Source organism: Strigops habroptila, chromosome 12, assembly GCF_004027225.2.
Source record: "Strigops habroptila isolate Jane chromosome 12, bStrHab1.2.pri, whole genome shotgun sequence".
Taxonomy (NCBI): Eukaryota; Metazoa; Chordata; class Aves; order Psittaciformes; family Psittacidae; genus Strigops; species Strigops habroptila.
Window position 1 is genome coordinate 23,960,206 of NC_044288.2, and position 23,563 is coordinate 23,983,768.

At 39.5% G+C, this 23,563-nt stretch overlaps 1 protein-coding gene across 1 annotated transcript in view; it reads right to left on the reverse strand.

Moving 5' to 3' along the window:
- Positions 1-23,563, reverse strand: part of KCNIP1 (potassium voltage-gated channel interacting protein 1) — a 411,307-nt gene that overhangs the window by 387,023 nt on the left and 721 nt on the right. The window lies entirely within an intron of this gene.

The following is a 23,563-nucleotide window of genomic DNA, read 5'->3' on the forward strand; positions in this document are numbered from 1 at the left end:
TTGCTCCCTTTTTTAAATCAAGTCTACAATAAATGTGATCAATAAAATGCTATTTTTCTTACATCCAGCAAAACACTTCCTATGACAAGTGCTTCAATACAAGCAGTGACCACTGCAGTGACAGATGTAGACAACTCATTTCTCAAGGCAGGGTAGATGACCAAGGTATGTATCACAGCATGAAAACTCCTGCGGGGGGAGAGAAGTGGCAGTATAAGCAGCTTGTGATGGAATTCATAGTTGAAATCTGTTTGACTACACATAGCTTTCCCTAGCATTGATGCTTAGACTATAGTAATAGTGCTCAAGTTAACTGGAACATGCAAGGAACATAGGAAAAATGAGGACAGATTTTAGACGCTGATGAATACTTCAGTCGTGCAAGCCCTTTATATGTATATATGAAAAATATTGTTTTACTGAAACTACTAAAAGGGCACAGACTCTCAGCAGTACTTTCGCAACTTGGTGCCAAATAAGGCTTGGATGTGGTGATTCTCCCATTGCAAACTCAAAGAGAACTAAAGCTCCAGCACTATTCTTGAGGGAACTATGATTTCTCCTAGGAAAAAAACAAACCAAACTCCATAGCTGCAAAAGGTTGTAAAATAGAGTCTATCCCATGAATGGGAAGCTATTTGTGTGGATGAGGTAGATTCAGCTTTCAGCAGTTTTTAGTAAGACCACCTTTCTCCAACTTAGATGGGGTCACAACAACAGCAACTGAAGAGGAACCTGTGGGACAGTGATCTGCTAAGAAGCCACCTGTGAGTCACCACCATGTTCTTCATGTACATAAACAAAAGGTACCTTCTGGTACTTCTGACAATTTTGATTTCATTATCCTGCTAACTGGTGCTATTTTTATTACTTGATCCTCAAATCAGAAAATCAGGGCAGTTTACATAGAGAAGACTCTGGTCCCCAGAGATTCCTCACTCATTGCATAAACCCACTGCACTCGACAACAAAATACCTTTCAACAAAGTAACAGGTACTTTCTCTTTAGTTTTGGAGGGGTTGGTGTGGAAGTTTCTTTGCTTGTTTTGGTTCTTTTTTAATTATTATTATTTTTTTAATAAAGAAATGAGAAAAAAACTTAACAAAACCGATTTGGGATCTCTAGACTGTTCCCTATTCAGAAGCCATATAAAACAACTCAGATATTTTACCTCTGGCAATTTCCATACTAGAAAAAAGACCCCAGCATTTAGCATTAACTGTATGACTCCAAACGTGCAAGCTGGCTTGAGGTTAGAAAATATTGTAATACAGGGAAAATAGTTCTAAATATTGATTGGAGGCAGTTATCCTTTATCAGAGAGCTGGAGTTGTTCAGCCTGGAGAAAAGGTGGCTCTGCAAAGGCCTTAGAGCAGCTCCAGTGCCTAAAGGGGCTACAAGAAACCTGGAGAGGGGCTTTGGACAAGGGCCTGTAGGGACAGGACAAGGGGAATGGCTTTAACCTGCCAGAGGGGAGATTGAGATGAGCTCTGAGGCAGAAGCTCTTCCCTGTGAGGGTGCTGAGGCGCTGGCACAGGGTGCCCAGAGAAGCTGTGGCTGCCCCATCCCTGGCAGTGTTCAAGGCCAGGTTGGACACAGGGGCTTGGAGCAACCTGCTCTAGTGGAAGGTGTCCCTGCCCGTGGCAGGGGGCTGGAACTGGATGAGCTTTAAGGCCCCTTCCAACCAAACAAGTCTGGAATTCTATTTCTTACTGCTTATAATTCCAGGCAGATTTCCAGGAAGTCTCAGCAGGGTAAGTAAGTTATTTGCATTCAGCACCAAAAGCAAGGAGCAAACTTGAAAATACTTCAACTTCAGCAAAAAGATAGCACAAGATTAATATTACAGATTGGGGGCAAGGGAAAGAGTTAATTGTAAGGCTCTGTCTCTTCAGTAAAGTATTTCTACCACAGAACAACCTGAATGAAATAAAGGTTCTTTAGTCCAACCAAACTAAAACCCATTCTTCTATAAACTCTTCGAATGTTTTTAAATAATTTCATCTCTATGCTTTAAAGTCTAATGAGACAGCACAATTTATTGGAGAGGTGCCTCCAAAAAAAATTTAACAAGAGAGGTTGATGTTCGATGCACCTATTGGTTTATAGCTTGCTAGAGCACTGCAGAGTTTTTTTTCTGCTGGAACATTTCAGAACATTAGGCATGTTTATTTGTAAGGTACATAGGAAGGAAAACTTCACCTCTTTTGGGAGACTCCTCTTAATAATCACGTGCCCCTAAGTCAATGGGGCTGTCAGCTGCAGCAGCCTGAAACTGTAACACCAGAATTTAAGCCTACAGAAAATAATTACCATCTCTTGGCTCATGAAATAGTTGCAATGAACAAATGTCTCCAAATAATTATTTTTACACTATATAGATTGACAGACAGATAATGAATGGACAGGCCTCACAACTGAATTAGTCTCTGATCTGAGGGGAGGAAATCCCACAACCATGGCTGGATCTTGCATACACAGCATAATGTGAAGCCTGTCCCTACTGCAGCCTATAGAATACACAGCTAGGATGGCGCATACAGTGTGGGTAAATAAACTCTGTGGCCTGTCCAGAGTTTTGGCACCACAAGTTTTGCTTTTACTTATAAGAGTATATGAAACTTGTTACATAGAGACACTGTTGTGTGAGTAAAGGTTTGCTGCCTTTACTCACACAGTGGTGTTTTTTTCTACGACCCTGAACTGCAAAACCTGCCTCCCTAACCAAAGGAGGCTCCAACTCCTGAAGGTGAGGGAACTGAGGTGATTCACTGCTGACACAGAGATCAGAGATCCCTCTTTCTCCAACTCTGACCTTCTTGCATCAAAATTTTTGCCTTGAACTTGGCATAAAAGAATAGCTAGCCCATTAAAGGAACACTTGTGCAGTTGTTTTGGGGGCTTCAGGGTTTGGTTTTTTAAGCCTTCTACAAATGCACATTTATCAAACTGTGACAAAAAAAAAAATTACACCTTTATGAGAAATCCTATATTAAGCGATTCATTCCAAATACAGCACTGAGGCACCTGCACAAAGATATACATTAATAGCAGCAGTAAAACAGCTTTTAGAAGTTTTAATCTGCCTGTCCATAGATAAAAATTTGAAGTCTCCATTGTTCCTTTTATAGCTACTGACATTCTCCTCTACCGCCACTGAAATGGTTCTTCATGCCTCACTAGTGAACATGAAATAGTTCATTGCTTTCTCAACCACTTTTAGTAGAGCAATGAAACAGCACCAATGAAGAGAACTCTCAAATGTGCTAAATATGGTACAATCCATCAAATCATCTGAACTTGAATTACGTATCATTTACTCTTCAAAAGTAGCATGTTAATGTGGAGACTCAACAAACAATAAGCAAAGTCAAATAGGCGCGACCCCTCAAGAAAAGAACTTGGAGTCCTTTGTGGTCAGGTGAAAGCACTATTTATTGTTTGATTTTTGCCTAAAGAACTCCACACAAGGTAAAAGTTTAGACTGGAAGAATCAAGTTGTGCTGGCAGGACTGAGGTTATGGAGCTAGGCTGTGGTGTCCTGCCTGCATCCACAGAGCATTCCCAACTTCCCAATATTCTTGCAGTGTCTTTTGGGGCAGATTAGCTGGCCTGAGAAAACAAGACAAAATTGCCCAACCAAATGTAATGGTTCCTGGAAGCTTCTACTCTGTAAAGTTGTAACAGTGCTGCACTCAGGAATCTTTCCAGAGCAGCAGAACATGCTGCCAACATCCCTCAAGTAAACACTCAGTGCAAGCTTAGGAACTCATTTATATGATGCGGCTTTACTCCCCCCAAAATGGGCACCCCAGGGGTCCTCGTGCATTTTCTGGATGAACACAGTTCTTTAAGTGTGCCCCACTGTCTGTGCTTTAAGCAAAGGACCTCTTGGCTTTCGTCTTAGGGTAGCACCGTGTATTAGAAGATTGGGTGTGCCACTGGAGGTGAGGAAAGCGCAGATGCGAGGCACAAATGTAAGCTGCCCAACGCCGCGGCTCAGCCTGCAGCGTTCTGAACACCTGCTCAGGAAAAGCCATCCCTTTTACAACACAGTGGTGAGAAATACCAGTGCTAACAGCACTGTTACTGCTGATTTCAGCAGAAGGATCAAGTATTTAATTGACTCATGGCTGACTCATTGACTCCGTGGCAGCTTCAGGTCAGGGCTCTGAGTGACACCTCATTTTTACCATAGTTCAAGGAGGCATGGAATGCAGATGATGAAATTCCAGATGCCTTTGTCACATCTACTTCCTAGAAGTCACATACTAAATTGGGTTCAGAAAACTACAAAACTGTTTGGTCTTTTTAATAGTTAAAATATCAGTTGCTTTTCCAGGGCATTTAAATATGCACTATATTCCTAGCAATAGGGAAATCTGCAAATAGAAGGGTGATTAGAAATAGATACAGATTACACTGAACTGGCAAGACAGACCAAAGCCAAGAACAGGATTTAAGGCAACGGAGTGAAGACACTGTTGGGATAATATCACACTATTAGTCTCATAAATGAGGCTTAAGTAAGAGGATAAAACCCAGATGCTTCACTGGTAAATATTACTGTAGGATAAATTTATTAATGTAAAGAGAGTTAGCAACACACTTGAGTTACAGATTGTGCTGAAAAAGCCAAAACATTATGAATTTGTTTCAGAATGACAGGTATTAAAATTGCTTAAAGCTATTAGAAAATCCAAAATATTTCAGTTAGTACTAAAGAATAGCCGAAATGCATTTAATGTCAGCAAACATACCTCACCCCCATGACAAAACTGTGTTGTTTTGTTGTGTTTTTTCCCAAACATTCCCCACACAACACTGTGCCTAAGAACCAGCTGCTTTCAAAAGCATGAAAAGATTTTGCCTGAACTAAAGAGCACATGAGCACAGTAGAGATTCTGGAAATCTTCAACAGAAACACAAGAACCATAGTCCTGACCTTAAAGGTCATCTAACACCTCTACCAATACATTCAGTCTTAGAAACGGGCTCTCTCATGGCTGAAAACAAGTACTGCACAAATCCGTCAAATGAAGGAGCCCAAAATACAAACAAGAAACAGAAGAACCTTTTAAAAAAAAAAAAAAAAAGAACAAAAGCCATCACTGACACCCCCCCCCCCAAAAAAAAAACAAAACCAAAAAAACCCCAAACCCCTATTATTGGTATTTGTAGATGAGTGTTTTGGGAATGGACAATTTGGGAGAGTTTAAAGCATGTTGTGAAAGAAATCAGCAGGTCACCAGTTCCCTCTGCACAGGAGGATCCAAGTCACAGACTGCCCTCTGGAAACATGTGGCTGTCAGCATGGGACACCAACTCCATCTCAGTCTCCAGCCACTTCAAAAGACAGAGGAGTCTTTTGAATGGATGAGGAGCTCCTGTAGTCTCCCAGCCTCTTTAAAAGTTCAGCGAATGGATCAATACAGGAAGCCTGAACCCAGCTGGTACTTCACTGGAAAGCAGGATTTTTTTAAAGTTATGAATAAAAGCCCATAGTTACTGGTTTGGAACAAAATTAACAACATGCTTCTTCCTTTATTTTATATTCTGAAAAGCAGCACTGTTTAGATTCGTGGTTGCACAGAATTTATCTACATGGAAAAGCAGCAAATCACCCATTCAGCTGACATATACAGTCTCTCAGACAGTGTTAAGAACAAGTATTTTATACAGCTTTTAAATATCAAGACTCTACAGGAAACTAGTATATAAAAAGAATTAAGTTTCAAGACTCAGACTGATGGCACTTCATGATCTCAAATCATAGCAACGTACAGGAGTATACATATGCATATTAAGATTAGAAGAATTATTTCTCAGAGGATAAAAATGAATTCAAAGTGAGAAGAATCAACAGATAAAGTGCAATTCTGTTGCCCCTGTCTTCTCAATTCAACCTAATTCCATGTCAAAAGCAAACACTGGCACCTGGTTGCAGTAGTCAGAAATATGAATTCAGAAATTAAGAATTTATCTGGCTGCAAAACATGAAGGTACAGCTGTAAAAATTAATAGATGCTTTTTCCAGCATTCAAGAGCTAAGTGACTAAAAGATACTAGTAATTCCATGAGACCATTCCTGCACCTCACTGTGGTTGAAACAATTCCATACAGGAGAGCCTTTAGCAGGCTACATCTGCCTTAGATTTCCCAGTAGCTGGATACAGAAGCAGAACTGGTGCCCACCTAAGATGTTGCTGCAGCAGACTGTTCTTTCTCGTAAGTCCTACCCATGGGGGACTATATCCTAACACTATGTAGAAACAAGTTTGCAGCAGAATGAGAACAGCTCAAAAGCAGAACAAGGGATTTACTTTGCTGGAAGTGGCACAGTTTAGGGGGAAACAACCCAAAACAAACACAAAATCAAATGAAAACAAAACAAAACACGTCCCAACCTCAAACACAAAACACATCAACAAAATCAAAACCTCCTAAACCCAGCAACACAAACCCACCAGGCACCTCACCAGATGCTCTACATAATCACTGGCAAGCTAGGGACAAGGAAAAGGATAAAAATATGAAAGTAGAATGATTACTAATAAAATAATCAGAAAAAAGCACTCTGGAAAGCTAGTTCTAAGAGCTCAGACATCACCAACAGAAGGCAAAAAGATTGCCACCTCCCTCCTGGAATACTACTAATTTTTGCATGATACTGAGTATTAACACTTATTCTATAAAGATGTACAGAGCTTTCATGCTCCTGCTCCCAATTTCTGTCAATTTACCTCATCAAGTGTGAAAAAGAAGAGTCCCCAGCTCCATACACCAAATGAGAGTAATACAGCACCAGATCCAGCTGGTAGTAGAGCAGGGTGACATGTTTAAATAGATTGTTTTAAAGTGAACTTTTAACAGCAGTTTCAACTATATGCTGTTTCTTTACTTTGGTCATCGTCAGGTACAGTAGTTTCAAAACAAAAAGTAGATAAAGCAGCACTGCATCTCCTGTTTCCAACACTCCCACAAGGGATGTTTTGCTAATGAAAGGGTAAGAGGGCAGGGAGGTGTTTGTTTTGTTGTGAGGTTTTGCATGTTTGATTTCTGACAAACACTGCCTAGCTGCAGAGGGATGGATTGGGTTTGGGTGGGCAGTGAATGGGGAAGAGGAAATGGTTCCAGAATTGGCTCATCTCTCAAACAGGTAGGCTTTTTTCCATTACTTATTCTATTATCTTGCTCTTGTGTAAAGTTAGGCTGGTTGGCCTGTACACTCTTTTCCCCACACCATGTTACAGACACAAAAATTGCTCTTCCCAAATTTCCTCTATTCTCAGAAATAAATTCTAACAGCTAAAATACTGCACAGATTTAGCCCTCAATAGGGATTTTCATCAGGCAATATGAATTCAATCATGTCTGACTTATCTAAATACTTTTTAGCTATTATTCCCATCTCTGCTTCTCTTTCCTTGTGGCAATTAATTGTGCGAAGCAACAAGTCACATAAACTGGTGTTTGAAGGCTAAAGGAAGAATCAGTGATTACTTCAGCCCAGAACCACTCGTGATCTTTGTTGTCTCTCTCATTTCCAGTGTATTTTTAGAATCTTTTATTGCCATCTCTGAAGTTCCTTGCCAGTTGTAATAACTCATTTTGCACCTTGACCTTTCTGCTCTTATCCCAACATGCTTCCAGTATTCCATCTGTATTAGTCTCTTACATTGCTTATCTTCCTGTACAATCAGGATCATTGCCTGCCCTTTCCAGCAGGGACCAGCTTACTCAGTGTTATCTTCTCAGTAGACTACATACCAGCTTCCCAAGCCTGTCAAAACCTCTTTTTTGAAGCCCATTATTCTCATACTGCTACTGCTCTCCTTTCTTCATGGAGGATGAGAACCTTGTATTTAACAAATGCCTTTGCCTAACACTGCCTCCCTCCCTCAGCCCACTCTAAAATCTTGCAGTTCTAAGGAAAAAAAAAAAAAAAAAAAAAAAAGGATAAAGTTTGGTTCATTAGTAAATTCTTTAACTTTACCTGCATCTAGTATTATCTGTTGTACCATAAAATTAAATTCACTACCTAACTGACTGATATAAATAGCTGTTTATTACCCTATGTTTCTGGCCAGTAGAACACTTGACATTTGATGAAGTCAAAACAGAAATCTCAAAATACAGCATGTATTTCAAAGCGATCAGAGATCTGCAGATACAGCACTGTGACAAAATGAAGTGTAAGGGCTAAACAACACAAACTGGGGTTTAGCAATCTTTATTGGGTTTGTAATGAGAAAGGTAACAGCATCTTCAGATGAAGACAGAAGACTACTCTGCTGACGGATCCAAGAGCCTCAGGATCCAGCTAGTGTGCAACTGAGACTGAAACTTTTGACTCCCTGTACTTGTAGTGAGAAATGTACTATTTAGGCTCTGAATAAGGTAGGATAGTGTTTGAATATTGCCAGTAGCAATCCTTCAGCGTAACATATTTACACCAATTACTGTCCACCCACATCCACCTCCCCAGCCTCTCTACACCACTCATCACACAACTGCAAATAAGGAAAAAGAATAACAGTTTTTGGCAGAAGTTACAAGTGGGCTGTAAAACACATCTGGTTTAAGCAACATTAATTTGCTCTCCAGTTCCATTAAAACTATGGGCATGGTTGAAGAGAGAAGCAGAATCAATGCTGAGTTTTCATCAGAGATTAAAGAGCATAGCCTGTGTTTCAACACTTCTTTTTAATCGTGAAAATAGTGGGCTTTTCTTTCCTGTTTATATGCAGCTTTGGCAGAAACAAATGGGAGTCTCACCTTCCCCAGGCAGAAGGGACTATAGCAGGGGGCAATTCCCCACACACACACATTTTCTTCTTTCTGCTCCAATTTATGTTTCATTTTCGTGGGGTTCATTTTTACATGGATTTCTTGTTCTGTTCTCCACATTTACTCACTTCAATGACTTCCCCCCTGCACAACTGAATGCCATTCAACTGTATGCAAAGAATATAGGTGAACAGAGTGTACACAAACGAAAACCTGCCATGATAGAAGTCTGTATTTCACATGACCATTCATTGGGGAGCTTAGTAGAAATTGATCATTCAACACTTAAAATTGTACCAGATCTCCTCCAGTTTTGCTTCTCTGATCTTTTATTCTTCATTAAAAAAAGACTTTAAGAGACAAGAGTCAACAAGTCTGACTTGAAAAATGTTAGCCAGTTCAAACTCTATTTAGAAAAACTCTATTGCATTGAATTCAGAGAATAAGAAAGAACAGTTTGCATCTTTATAGCTTTTAACCACATATTACGATCTTCAGAAGACAAGACCCACTTCAATTCACTTTCAAACATAGCACTAGTTAATCCGATCAAAACACTCCTCTAACACCTTACTCAACAGGAACAAGCCAACCACGTATGCTGGACAGAAGCAACGCAGCCTCCTGCCATGTGATTAGCGTTATTCTGCTTCTGTAACTCTGGTCATTTCCCTTGCCTCCTGTCCCTCAAAAGAGAAAACCAACAACTACTGAACCTGCTCCATATATGATGAGACTGATCAACCCAACCAATTAAAATGCACTTTTCGCTGAAGCAAACTTGGATACCTATCATTAATCATGACTATTTCCACATTAAGTCTCAACTTCCATTTCTAATCTCTTTTGTTTTACTGCTGCAGCATCATTTGACTCATGATATCACTGTGTGGGTTTCAATTTTTAGTGTAATACATCTTCAGATAGGTACTTACAGAAAAACATCACTGAAACAAAGAAAATCCTATGCAACACCATTAGGGTAAAGAACCAACATGCAACATAAAAAACCCAAACAGAAACCACCTCCAAACTTTGCTTTTTTAATCAAATAGTTGATATACTTTATGTCTGAGAGGAAAAGTTATGATCAACCTCTTCCTCATAATACAAACTATAACGTTTCCACTTTTTTTTTTTTTACATCCCATCACGCTCGGATAAACCACATCCCACTGGTCCTCTGCTCAAGAAGTCAAAGCTACTGCTTTAACATTCTGTAACCTGTATTTCTTAAACAGTCAGACAACTATCACTTGATCATATGGTGCTCCTGAGAATCAAGAGATCTCAGCCTCAGAATCAACCCCTATCTAATCCTGAGAAAGGACTCAATGAGGACACTAACTACCAGGTCAGGCTGCTGAATCTTGCCCAGGACTGAAACAGCCCTTAAAATGCTCCAGTATGACAACAGGTTGAAAGTTATCTGTCCCAAAATACCTAAAAGCCTCATCACTGGAGTAGTCTGATGGCTGAGTTACAGCTAATTTGAGCTAACAACTTTCCCTGAGGGGACAGTCACAGCTCCTCCTTCTCCCTAATGTGCAATGTTTCCTTTGATCCACACCCTGGCTCCCACCTCAACACTGGGACCTGACTCACAGAAAAGTGGTGTTTTCCTTACAATGTTAGTTTTAAGCCAGTAGCCCTTAATTTAACAGAAGGGAGTCCTGGCATTAAACAGGCTTAATTCAAATGAAAGGTTAGCTTCTGGCATGGACTCTATACCCTATTGCCCCTATTTCTTCACCCACACAGAGCCTCACTTTCCACCATAAGGTAAGTTAAAGATGGAAGTAAAGACCTGCTGATCTCCTTCCCAATATGCACCTACTGCCAGCAACTCAATTAGTTTAAATTAGCAGAAGACATTATTTATTATTAATCAAACAGATGCCCGGGAAAAGGCAATCAATCAGGTCCTGCATAAGACTGGAGCAGAGATTTCATTCAGACATTAGTCAGCTCCCTTCTCCAAAGGCTGTACCCAAGCAGAATGTTATCTGTTAGATAAATGCTCTAAAAGTTTATTTCCAGGTTTAATAAACTGGTAAAAGTTTAAATTACAGATAAGACATGAAGCTTTGCCATTTCAAACTCCAGGATGGAGAATGCTGAAGAACTTAAATTATTGTTTATGCTTTACCTGGAAGATATCAACCAAGACAACTGTGTACTCAGAGGACTTGAAACTGAGCATAGGTTTAAAGTTATTCTTTAGTTATGACAGGGTCTTCTTCATTAAAATGTAGACACTAAAATGTAGCACCTAAATCTTTCATTTCCCTACTGCCTCCCTTCAATATCTTCAAACTGAAATATCCATTTTAGAATTCTAACAGCATGAACATCTCATGCAATTGTAACATTCATATTGAAAATGAAAAACTTTAATATTGTGCAAGCTGAAAAACGTATTTTCCATGTGATATAACACTGCAGCAAACAGCACAGAAAAAGTGTAAACATTTGTGATGATTCTCCTGAAACCAGGACCAAAAAAACAAACAACAGAAAGCTCCTTTTTGAAATTCTCTCCCATGCTATTGCTGCTCTCATCAGAAAAAAATGCCAACTTTAATTCCTACACAGAAAACAGAATGGAGAAGTTCTCATTACTGTGCTTCCATGCACAAACCCCAGTCGATTTAAGCTGAAATACAGGGGTGTTTTTTACACAAAGTACTTCAGAAGGAAGAGTAAAAGCACCTTGATTGGTTTATAGTTCACTAGGGCTCCTAAATCACCTGGAAACTTGGATTTGTGCCCTATAGAAAACGCATTCCCCTCCTGAAAACAGAGCAACAAACTTGCTTCCAGAGGATAAAAATCCTACCTGCTTCACAGAATTTTATTTGGCATGGGCAGTTTTGAGGGAGTTTTCTGTTCATTTTGTTGTTAAGAAACACATGGGGAGCCCTTTGATCTCTGTAATGCACTGAAGCAGGGAAAAGATGCATGTCAGTGAAGTTGCACCATGACAACTGCTTGCAGAGTGTATTTCTTTGCCTGGCTTCTCTGTGCCTTTTCAAGCTTACAGTCCTTCCTTCTCCTCAGTCCCTTGTGCAACTTCATTCTTTACTTTCTAATACCGCAGTGCCACTACAGTAGCGTTACCCATGAACATTACTCAGTGCTCCCTTGTTTAGAGCCCATGTGATTTCCACTTTGGTTGACTGGGATACCTATACCAGTTTGCAGACGGTTCCACTGGAAAGAAGAACAAAACCAAGAAAGATGGCCAGCAAGTGCATTTCTAGCCCTAGCTGATCTGCATCCTACAAAGTATTGTAATTGTGCTACATTATGAACTGGAAGAGGTTTGTGATACAAGATGGTCAAATCAACAAGTATAGCAGCAGCTTGTTGATAGCTTTATTTATCAGTATTAGAAGCAAAAACCAGTGAGAATGCCAAGAGATGTTGTTTTGGATAAGTGGAAGAGTCCCTGCAATGCAGGGCTTGCAGAGAGCACTTTCCTGGTAAAATAAAGGGACCTGTACATCATCTTGTTTAAAAAAGTTTTGCCTGAAAGACATAGGCTGCTTATACCATTACCTCTTTCCTAGTAAGTCCTAAAGTAATGGCAGTGTCCCTTGTCACAAGAGGCAGTCAGAAGCAGTCAGTGTCTCTCATGTCTCAGCTCTACTCCTCTGTTATGTCAGCAGCCCACCCTGCTGCAAGATGCCATTTTTTTCAGGCTTTTCTTCAGCTGGAGAATGTTCCTGGCTGCTGCATAGTATTTATATCCTCTCCTCCAGTAGTCTGATGCCAAAAGGTATGTCCTTTGTGCAACCCCTTATGGCTTAGGGACAGGAGGGCAAAGAGAGAGCTGGATGCACAGCACATTCACCTTTTAAAACAGACTCTCGCCAGCTCTTAACAGATCTGCATTTATTTCACGATAACTCCTTCTCAAATATCTCAAGACAGTAGCTTCTACTGCTACTTCTAATTGCAAACACACCCATGTTCTTGGCTGCAAGTCCCAGAGCAGCTTCAGCTCGAGAAGCTCGATTATGTAGCCAAGGTTACATTTTGATTCCTATTTTCTTGAAGGTACAATTTTAAAACCAGCTTGTTTTTCAAACCTTGTTTATCTACTTGCACAGTTCAATGGGAATTGTTTTAAGAGGTTGAAGGCTGCTAACGAAAGCCAATATTTGCAAAGGAGAAAGCATTTTTTACTAGAATCCATTATATTAGCGCGGTATTGGAATTCAATTTAGCTGAATTCTCTGCATTTACAGCTCTCTATTAATGCCAAACACTGTGAAATAAAAGGGCTTTTAATTTAAGCTACCTTATGAGAAGGTGTTTTAGAGCCACACATACAGTTTTCTAATTTCTGAGCACAAGTCCATATACTTTTTTCAATTGTTTATACTCATGGCATTGAGTTGACAATTTGGGGCCTGGGATCTGAGGTCATGGACAGTTGCTTCCCTTTGTCCTCTCACAAACAACTACTGCAAGTCAACTCAGATTTTGCTTCTTGGTTTGCACGACACAAAACATTCATATGGCAACATCAGCAAGTTCAATTCTAGAGAGGGACGGATCAGCTTGCAAGTGCTATTTGTGTATACACTACTAATAGTTTAGTTTGTTTTGATTTAATCTTCCTGCCAACTACTCACTGCTTTATATATGCACTAATACTATACACAGGTATTTGTTACCAAGAGGTTACTGTCAACAGTTGTCATAAAAAGCATGTTAACGTAATACATATTTAACTTGCCTAGAAATACCTTTTTATAAAGTAGGATGGGGGATGAAAAAATGGCCTACGCTACAGCACTACTGCAGCCTTACAAAGGGATATCAATGGGAATAGACAAGATCCTGACTGCAGCAATGTATAAAGCAAAAAGCAAGAAAACACATGGAGAACTTGATTCACACGACACCCATAAAAGTATCCCAAAGTTCCAGATGTTAAAGTTCCAGTCCCATTTGGTAAAGAAAAGTTTAAGAATTAAGCTGAAAATACAAATACTTACAGAAACTAAATCATTAATAGGCAGAAAACCAGAGCAACATCACACAACCTCCTTCAGAAATTCACTTTCTACTGATTTTCTGCTTCAAAAGTGACTTCCAAGTCAGGGTTTAAGGAGTGAACAGTTGGTTTGATGCAAAAAGATAACTGGATCCCTCCAGTAGTTCAGTACGCAGACATGGTGCTTATTTATTCGAGTTGTACATAGCTAATACCTTGTGGTGGAGTTACAAAGTGCAATAAAGACATAAGCAACTAGACTGTCTAAAACCAAGGGATGTTCTATCTTCAAGAGAGTGTCAGAGTGGATCCTTGGAAAGTAACTGCTTTTAGATGGGATACAACATTTTGGAAACAGATGTTATAGTTTAAGTGATGGACTTCTGTACGTCTTCATTCCCCAGTCCCCCAACTTGTTAAAAAACACCAGAGACTGGTAAAAGTAATCTTAGCTCTGTGCTCCTCTTTTCTTGCTTTTATAAATTTTATTTGCATACTATAGTCAGTTACGTTTGTCTAATACTGTCATTTCTTCCTCTTATAAAGACAAACGCACAGCTTGTTTATCACATCTGCCTTCATAAGACAGTCTGTCGTCTTGATGTTTTACCTCCCCATGAAATACTTCAAATAGGTTCAGCTTGTAACAGTGGTTTTGCAGATGTTCACAATGCAAATGTTCCTCCTGTTTTTCTATATGTAAAAGACAGAAACCTCACAATGAGCAGAATTATTTCTAAGATGAACACAGGGCACAGCATGAGGTATTACCCCATAAATTCAAGTGCTAGCCCTTGATGCAAACAGCACTTCTTTCAGTTTCTGAAGGAGTGATTAGCATCACTACAATTGCATGAGTGAGACCTTTTAAAAACTGAAAGGACCCTGGTTATCACAGCTCACCATCTTGCCAGTAACAATCACTGCAGCATCCTGAGGTACCACATCTGCAGCATGGGTTACATTTAAAGGCTTTTATTCACTGAACCTCAAATTGCTTCTCATGAAACAAGTGATAAAATTCCTTTCAGGGCATCAATATCAACACAGAATTCAACAACCAGGGGGCTTTGAACACGTTTGCAAGCTAAGTCAAAACCTCCCTGATGGCTGTGAGTTTCCCTATAACACATAAGCTAAAGAACTGCTACTTCCCATTTACACAGAATGTGACAGGTATAGGATTAAAAAAAAAAAATTAAAATATCACAGAAAACAGACTTTAAGTAGGAAATTGAGAAGCCTCCTTTACTTTTGTGCCTTTGCCAGCTTCAAGCTTACTTAGCTCTCCCCTAATTTTACATTTGGAAATGTGATTTTCACTTTTGTTGGCCTCCTCTTAGACTGAATCCAGACAGTTCTTATGCAATTTTTATAAACAGTCAGCTGCAGTTTTACTACTTCAAGGTGGTGTGACAAGAGCCATATTTCAGACTATTTATTAGGCTAAGCATTTTGATGTAGATCATCTCATGCTTATTCCTCCAAAATAATGTCTTTATCTCTATCAAAGTGTAAATGATAAAAATCTCTCACACTTTCGATTCTCTGATTTACTCCAGGAACTCCCTCCAACTGTTGGAATGTTGATGGACTATCAGAAGGCTGCTGCTGCTGACACTCATCACTAGCTGTACTGTGCAGTAGTAATAACGCTTTTTCATGGGTAACCATGAGGACTTGTAAATGTAAAAGGCAAAAACCAGACTGTTCCTCTCTAAGAATTGCTGTGTATAATTTCCTTATTCTTTGAAAGACAGGTGATTAAGTTTACCATTTACACTGTTTATTAGCACTAAACAGAGACTTCAACTGCTAAGTAACAGCAATTCATGTTTGTGAATAGTTATGTTAAGGTGGGCATATTTCAACAGATAACCTATTCATATCTCAAGATTTTAATCTCCTCATTTTCCTCCTCCAGTCCTCCATATCACATAGTAACAATGGGAATGAAGACAGGGCATATTTATTGCTTAACTAAACACAATGCTTGCAAGGTTTCCCTGCGCTTCCCTACAGGACACCTGATTGATACCAGAAGCAAGATGATGGGGCCTTCACAGTCCTCCCTTCTGAGCACCATTAGCACTGCACAGAAATCATGAAAACTGCTATTTGTGAACTAGTGGGAAGAGTTCATATTAGGAGCACTTATTTCACTGGAATATCCCCCCTTCCAAAATCATCACCCATTATCATCTTTCCAACTGAACATACAAAACCATTTAAGAGAGAGAACGATATTTCCCATAGTGTGATTTCCCCAGGCACCTGTTATTAATTTCATTTGAAGCCAATACACACTTCTAATTCAGACTGGATAATGTACGTGATCCTACTGTGAATTATTGTCTTAATCACAAAGCAGTATGCAACACATTTGCCTGGGCATACAACATTTTGGTAATAAAGTCCACAGATAAGACAATATATAAATCAATGGCATTTATACCAAAGCTATGAGGGTATAGACCAAAAAAACCCAGACCATGTCATCAGCAGCCAATTCAAAGACATTTTTCAAATCGTATTTGCTCAATGAAGACCCATATCTTTATTGCAAGGTGTGAAAACATTACAGAACAATTTCAGGAAGGCAAAACATTGCATTACTCACATTGCTTTCAGATGAGGTTCTACACAGTTAAAGGTGGATCCACAGAGACAAGTGAGTAATACACTTCTCTTGATCCTTACCTTGAAATCCACTCCTGCAAGCCTCTCTGCCCCCACGGGATATTCTAAAAGTGTGATCGTCAGAGGCCCGTAACAAAGAGGTAAATGGCCCTGCCTCCTTAGCTGCAAGAGGAGCAGAGAAGGGCAGAGCAGTCCCACATAGCCAGTGCATCAATCACACATGCCCTCCAGATCTGCAACACTCCTGTAAATCACCCCTATAAACTGGAGCAGCTTCAGCAGAGCAGCTCCACCCAAACCCCTGAAGCATGGTCACCCCTCCCTGGCCTGATTCCATAGATGACTTTGGCTGTTGAGGTGGGTAAAACTTTCTGGAATTCAGATTTGAACTAGGGCACCAAGAATCATTGTTTGGAGTTCCTCACACTTACTTCTTCATAGCTAGAAGATGAAGGAAGCAGACAAGAGTTCGAGAGCCTCCACAACAGTTACTTTTCTATGTAGATTTAGCCTTCTACATGCTTCATGGCCCGATTGAGGAAAGAAGTTGGTTGCTGTTCACTGAGTCAAACACACTGTATTCTCTTGAGAATGGATGTATTCATTCATTACATCTTCCATTACCCATTTTAAACATGACTCTTGCTGAAATAATACAGAAACAAACATCTGATCTTCTAGCTGAAGGATTTACAGGTGGCAAAAGAAAACACCATCATATCATGCAAAACAAAAAAAAAAATTAGAAAAATGTCATGCCACTATTGCACATTTGAAAGACAGATTTACCTAAACGTTGAAGTTGCCACTCAAAATTTCAAAGGCAGGCATGTTAAACTCTTGTTCTTTACTAGAGTTTTAAAGTTTCAGATTGCAAGAGATTAAAACTGTTTTATCTTTTGCTAGATGCAATTATGTAAATTGTATAACACTGTTTTATTTTTACACCCTCAAAACTATTTTGGCTTCACATGATGAGCACCTCATCAAACCTGTGGTAGCGATTTCACTCTGTAATGTGAGGCTACTGCAGCAAGTCTCTCATTTGTAAAAGGAAGCATTAATCACTCTTATTTTAAACCTCAGACTACTTTAGTTCTAGTTACCAGCATTAAATGTACTCTATCCGCATGCCCCGCAAGCCAGATGTTGTGAAACAGTCATTACAGAGAATGAAATCAGAAGTTAAAGCCAGCTGAGAAGTTAAAGTCAAATTATATATGCATGCTATTGGGTTTTACTAAAGCCGTGCAAACGTGGAAGAAGTTGGCCATGAATAGTCATTCCAATTACATCACAAGCTTAAGTGCTGCTATAGTTAAAACCTTCCCATGCCTACTTTCCATTACATTTCCATTTATGAGCTTTACTAATCATTGTAGAACAAGAACAACAACAGCAAAGTCCAAGAACAGGATTCCCTCAAATACCGTCATAAAGAAGAGTCAGGACAGAATTTCACTTACATCCCTAACAATGGGATTCCTGCTCAGGAAACTAGTTAGCTTTACTGACATGGAGTAGAAAGACTCCTGCATGTTTAGTTGCTAGCGCCAGGGTGATCAAGGTTTGAAAACACTCTACGGCCATAATTCACAAAAATACATACAAATATAGCCCAAAATAGAGTTGACTTGCAGCTCAAGACTTGTTTCTGAGCACAGAAAAAACAGACAAGTGTTACTTTGTTGTCACCCTTTAGTGTTGTGCTATTGGAAATAAAATTATATCTTAAGATTACACTTCATGTGCTGATTTAAACTAATTTTAGGATGATTTAATGCATGCTACTATCCACTTATGTTGAGCCATCTTCAAAAGTTATCACTTTACACTTAAATCCATTCACTAGGTGGACAGTAATAGGGTCCATTAGGTCAAAATATGCTGTGGCTTCTTCATTTGGCACCATTTTAAACGACAAAAGCTACGTGGCAAATTAGCATCTCAACATAGCTACAACATGGGCAGAAATGCCTTAGCCACTGGCCAGCAGCATATCCCTGGTTAGCCCACTGAGTATGAAAGGAAAAAAGGAAAAACCCACCAAACCCAACCAAAACCAGCCCCCACACAACAGGATTCCAAATTGTTACAATGATATAGAATCTACCATGATTAGTTTATTGCTTTTTTAAAATTATTTTTTTCTATGAGGGAATCTGAAAATGAAACCACCAGTTATGCAGAAAAGAAAAAAAATCTATACATATTTCTCTAGAGAAATTGCCTATTACTGTAGTCCTGAATACAGACCCAGACAGTTAAACTAACATCTTGTATTTTTCAGATGTATTCAGAGTAGAAACCTCACAGTTGTTATACCAAATATCCAGAGAAGCACCTGGTTTACCTCTGGTATGATACAAGATTTCACAATATTCCAGGCTATCAGATACAACATAAATGCTTATTGCAGAACATGATTTAAAAAAAAAACCAAAACAAAACACACACACACAAAAAAAACCAATAAAAATCACCCAACAAAACCCCAGCCCTTCCTGAACAGTTTCCAGAAGGATACGAAAATGTTTTCTTCTTTTGTAAGTAAAATTACTTATCTTTTGGGGCTACACCATTGCAAACAATTGAGTTCTTAACTTTCTAGCACTCATGCAGCCATATGTTTGCAGAGGTAATAGTTTCTAGAAGCAGAGGTTTATAGAGTTTTGAAAGGAAGACTATTGCACTACCACTTCCTCTCACTCTCAGTTCTTAAAATTCATCTTGCTCCTGATGAAAGACACAAGTGGAATGCATGTACATATATTCAGATTACTCAAATAGTACAGCCCTTGTAGAAAAGATTTATCTGCAATTCATTTTTCAGAGACATACAAATGTGTACCATGCCAAGCAGAGGTGTATTTTGCTTAGCGGTTCAAAGATTCAACAGCATGGAGAAAAAATAACTAGATATGCTGGGTTTTAAAAGCAGCAAAAGAAAACCCACAGACACCCCACACAATGTTGGAGAGCTTCACTGGGTAGAGTTCGAATCAGGTACTGAACTGTGAAGCTTCAGTAGCTGTGGACTCTTCTCCAAGACACAAAGTGAAAACGGTGGCAGCCCCTCTCTAACTGGGACTTTACACAGCATTTTGTGCACAGAAAGTCTCACTTTTCAGGACCATTTGAGAAACATGGGCAAGCTCTAACCCCACTCTGTAAAAGCGTGTTATTCACCTGGCTTCAGTAACCACTTTCCTTGTTAAAAACAGTTAAAACACTCAGAAAAGTTTTATAAAGAGAGGGCATATAAGAGCTTCTACGAGAGCTCTCTGAATCAGAGCGTCTCTAAATTTGAAGGCAGCAGCCAGAACTCAGGGGGTGAAGGTGTGCTACACAGCAGCAGGAGAATCAAATATCTTTTCATGTGTCACACAGGGGCAGGATCCCTGGCACCACCTGCACAACTGCAATGAGCTTCCCTGTGTCTTCAGAGCATTTAGCAGCATTTAACCTACCCTTGCATTTTCAGGGGCTGGAGTCATGAAGACAAACCTAATGCAGTGTCAGTATGCTCCAAAGAAACAAGATTAACTTCCACTGAAAGGACATAGGGTCTGTGTGTGACTAAAAGGGACCATGCACTTTCCTTACCATCTCATATAACATCTCAGAAGACTAGCTGCAATTTGGATTCACAAGGAAGCAGCAAAACAGACCACATGGCTGTAAAACACTCCGAATACTCTTCTTTCATGGTGGGGGAAGCTGTGGGCAGAGCAAGATTCTTGAAGACTTTATCACTGCAGTTGAACAGATAATTAGGCAATTAAAACTATGAAAAGTGGACAAATTACCAGTTCCAGATGAATTACATTGCAGAACAGAGATGGGAGAAGCAATAAAATAGAAATGAGAGCCTTTGGCAAGCATTTTAATAGCACAAATAAAAGAGGGGCAGCTCTGGAACAAAGGTGAAAGGGTAGTTAATTTGCAGAAACTTATCTGTTTTTGCAAAGGAACATTTTGAAATAGCTGGTCCCTAAAATTATCTTGCTTTTCTTGTGTTGATAATTAGAATACATTAATACAAATCCAAGAGTTCTCATTCCAGCTTCATTTCTGGTCACTCAGCAAGGCCCTCCTGTACTAGGTTTTTAATGGCATTAGCAATATCTTCACACTCACGCGGAGGCTTGTGATTTAATCATTCTGCTCAACAGGAAGCCCTCGAACAAATTCGTTCTTACCATCCCTACTTGCTCTGAGGGCATGGAGGATGAACCACTATTTCACATATCACATTAGAAGTGATGTGAAAACACTTAAATCTCACACACATATTTGAGGCAACTTTGGTTAAGGTGCTGCTGTTCACACACTTCCATCACCACAGTAACTCCTTTCCTGCATATGCTGGACCCCCATGTAAGCCAAGAAGGAGAATAAGGGTGTCATTCTGCTCCCAAAAACTGTGAAGGGGCATGCTTCTCCAGACATGTTTTCTTTAATGCATACATCCAACTGCAAAAAGGCTCTTGGTGGAAGAGGCCTTTCGCACAGCAGCAGAGACCTCTGCTTTGTTAGGAAGGTTTTCCAAAGAACACACTAAGAGGAAAGCTGGCAAAATTCACTAGTTCAGCTCTGCAGAGGTACCAGCTATGAGCTTCTTGACTCACAACCTCCTAGATCTGCTGCAGATTTAAATCAGGATATACAGAGCAGGCTGGTGAGTACACAGTGTTAAGTGTGCCCATTCCCTTCCTGCCAACTGCAGGGAGAGGCTGCTGCCCCATCGCGCTCTGTTGCAGAAGGAAGGATTTTCTAGCTGCAGCTCAGACAGCCTCATTGTGTTATTTTAAATAATCGAGGTGAAAGAAAAAATGGTATTAAGACAAACAGAAGCCACAGAGCATAGCTCAGGATTACACCTCATTGAACTGTGGAGTATCTCTCACTGCAATAACCCTCAGAGAGATAGAAGCATAAGAAGAGAATGACTCTTGTGTCTCACAAAAGATTTCCCTTTTAAAAAGTGTTTAAATAAAATTAAACAGTGTGAAGGAAAAGAGGCAAGAGTGGGATGAAGAACACAAGGGATATTGCTTGAATATTCAAAGGTATGTATATGGTGTAAGTTAAAAACTCCTTAATAATAGTGATATGCAACAGTTTATTTCTTGGCTTGGCATGCAGAAGTTTTAATAAAAGAAATAATAACTAATAAGCTCCGAGATAAATGCACAAATGAACACTTCATTTTTTTTATTTTTTTTATTTTTTTTAATTCAACACTCCTGTGCAAGTTTTCTAATCATTTTCCTTCTAGTCATGAGTTTCGTAGGTAACGATATGGAAACATTACTTTTAACTATCACAGGTCTTTGACATCTATGCAACAAACTCATTCACATGGTTTATGTCTTCCTGTGTCTGGTTCTTCCAGTTCAAAACACAAGCAGCTGAGTAGGGAAAAAAGTTTAGAGCTTAGAATTCTTTGAATCCCAGGAAGCCACTCTTATCTAATCCAAGCAGCTTGAAATGAGACATTGCCATCAGAAAGATGCTGGTCTGACTGTATGATACCATTGCATTGGCTGCAAAGACAATGGCAGCACAATGCAGGCATCTTCCAGAAAAAAGGGAAGCTGGAGGGGAACAAGCCTTGGACATTTTCTGCTCTTAATTCCAGCTCTCCACGCAGTGCTGTTCTACTATCAGACTCAAATGTTGGCATATCCCTTTGCCAAAGCAAGGCAAACAAAAGATGCACAAGGGCTGCTTGAAAACTCCCCATTAGATGAACTGCTCTAGACAAGCACATGGGGAAACACCACCAGAACTCACATTTCTCCTTGACTTAAGGGGAGTTCAAACAAACAGCACAAAGTGTGCTATCTGTCACTGGTGAATATAGCAGTATACACTCTATATTCCATTATCTCCTGGAAAAAGCACAAATAAAATACAACAAATACACCACACTGACATGCTGCAGAGGACGAGCTCTTGCAGACAGCATCCTACGCTTACTTTCTCTTCCGTATCATGATAATAAATAATTTCTCTCACTATATTTTCTTCTGTGAATTTCTCCTTTGTTTTTAATATTAAAGAGACAACTTGTCATTAATCATGGATTATAACCAACACATGACAGCTCTTTTCTATGACAGCCTGTTATGGTTTTTAATCTTTCCTCTGCTGGTTTTTGACAGCCCATGGATGATGGGGGCAGGGGAGTGGAAGAAGAATAATTAAATACAAGATGATGCAATTTTAAACCAATCTTGATTTTAAAAACAACCAACCTGTCCAGTATTCTTCATAAGAACGATATATGTTCTCACGCAGACTTCTTTTGAAAGCCAGTGAGGGCATTATGAGAAAACTGTCTTAGAACTATATTTCTTTTCTAGAGAGACAGATTGAGTAAGTTCCCCCACTTTCTACTAAAGGAAGCTGCACTTAACAGTTCTTGGCACTTCCACATTTATCATTTTAGAAGTCACCTCAGCCTGCCTTAGTTTATCCTAGGAAACAACTTAAACATTAAAATTCATGCAGAAGCATATGTGCTCCAGACAGCCAACACAGCCACACACCTCTGAGAATTCTAAACTTATCTTATTCCTTGACTACGAACACATTAAAAAAAGGTTCAGACTTTGCATTTAAAAATCCACCATAAGAGAGACTCTTCAGCCTTATACAAATCTTCCCACTAGTAATTTAGCTTGAATCGTATTATCAATTCCAAAAGTCACACCCCCTCCAACCAAACATACACAAAACCTGGAGAACTCTGACTCTCACCTAAACACTGTCCGTATTTCAACATGCAAACAGCAGTCAAGCATACCATTGTTTACTATTGTCAGGAGTTCCCAAACAGGTCACCAATACTCATTTAATCAGCTGCCATAGGTAGTGCTGAGATGTATCACTATGAAAGGAACAACCAACAAAGATAATGTAATAGATTACCTTGGTGCACCATCACAAGAACTCTAGATTTACAAAGACAACTAGAGGATTTATTTGGCTTACTGTTTGATTTTAGTGAAGACTACAGCAGAAATAGCTTCGTTACTGTTCCACCTGCACATGGGAAGGCACACAGGGTGTAGCTGACAAGCAAAACTTAGATAAACAAAAGGTACTCAGATGCA